We start from the raw sequence: 1,926 nt of genomic DNA, 5'->3' as shown, positions 1-1,926 counted from the left end.
AGGCTTGGTGTGTTTGGCTGCTTATGCTTGCAGGGAATGTAACTAAACCTTAAGTCCAATCTAACCTAGGGAGGGGGATTGGGAGAGAATTTAGAAATCCATGGATGGATGGCTAACTCTTCGTTATTTGTATAATGAATTGTGAAACCAAATAGGACCAAGTAGGAGCTACTACAATAAGCAGGAACCTTGGCAAAGGGAACTTAACTAAGGCAAAGGCTGTGGTGGTTGAATAAACAAGATAAGCTAATAAATTGGAAAAGAAAAATTTGTGGCTTACAATTTGGTATTAGAACAGGTCTCGAGTCTAACTCTATTGATTGCTTAGAGGAATCACACCATATGTTGACATCTGGCAGGTCCAATTTGCCTCCGACTGAGCTTGACCTGAGTGGTAGGGTGTTAAGAGAGCGGGGCTCTCGGGAGAGCTACGGCTCTTAGCTTTTATTCACAAGGGCGTTAACTTGCAGGGAAGTGTGATGGATTGTAAGTAACTAAAGAGAATGACTTGAGAGACAATTCATGAGGTTCAAATATAAAGGGAAAGGGCCCATGAATAAGAATGCACTCCCTTTTTCAATTGGTTAAAGGTCTTGAGATACTTGGGTTAAATGTCTTTGGGTTTAAATAATACTGGGTTGGGTGACCTCTTAAGAAGTCTAAATTCAGGAGCTTACATAGGTGTTTTGTAGACTCTACTCAGACCAATGGAAGAATGTTCATCAAATACTGATCTTAAAACCTAATATCAATACTCAAACTAGTGGAAGAATGCTCATCAAATACTGATCTTAAAACCTAATATCAATACTCAAACTAGTGGAAGAATGCTCATCAAATACTGATCTTAAAACCTAATATCAATAATTTATAGCAATTGCAAAGGTAAAGTCAACTCTATTAGTAGTATTGAATCATGACTATATAGGAGTTTATATAGTAAAACACCAATAGAACTTTGCACATTTGTAACATATATATACCAAAGAAATGCCAAATAACTATTTTAATCCGAATATTGAAAATTCACGTACTTCACAATCATCCCTTTAAAGGTCCAAATAAATTATTCTAATAAACCATTTAACTATAGATAATAAGCATTCATGAAAGTTTGGTGTATTTTTAACCAAGACATTAAAATATGAAATACCTAATCCATAAGTGCAAGACCATAATCTAGAGAACTTGGAACACCAAAGTCTAGCCTAGCCCAAGCCTCCATCATTGTGTCCCACAAGATCCACATCTAAGCTATAGTAGAGATCTCTAAAAGAATCCACTTTGGATAGTAAAGTTGGAACACCATTAGCAAAAGCATCAACTTCTACCTAGTGAGTTAGGTAGTCAGAAGTAATAATGACATACTTATTGCCAACAATTGACTATAAAAAAGGCTCTATCAAGTTAAATGCCACCAACTTAAATGGACAAGAAACTACAATTGATTATAATTGTTCTTCTGTAGCATGAAGGGTAATATTATGAGTTTAGCACCAAATACAACTACGTTTATACAAGATAATATCATATCACATCTTCAGCTAATAGAAAAATCTGTGCATCTTCTCAATCACACGATGATGTTCCATATGCCTATCTAGAATAGGAGAATTATGGTAGGCATGGAGAAAGTATGGAATAATAATTGAAAGCACCACTAGCCATAAATAATCATCAAGATCCGTCCCTACAAAATAAAAAAGGTAGTTTTTAAGACAATATTGAGAATGTAAATAAACATGGCAAGTCATTAGCAAGTGATGTAAGATTCTCAAACCTATTGTGAAGCCTTCAGATCCATAGCTCAATCTTTTGAGCCTCACAAACCTTGTCAAAAGAAGGTAAATCTAGCTCTGCACCTTGTGGACACTAAACATCAATTATAACAATCGCCAACAACATTGAATCCTTATCCAAAAAATC

This window comes from Selaginella moellendorffii, unplaced genomic scaffold, assembly GCF_000143415.4.
Source record: "Selaginella moellendorffii unplaced genomic scaffold, v1.0 SELMOscaffold_28, whole genome shotgun sequence".
Lineage (NCBI taxonomy): Eukaryota > Viridiplantae > Streptophyta > Lycopodiopsida > Selaginellales > Selaginellaceae > Selaginella > Selaginella moellendorffii.
Note: the sequence above shows the minus strand (reverse complement) of the source record.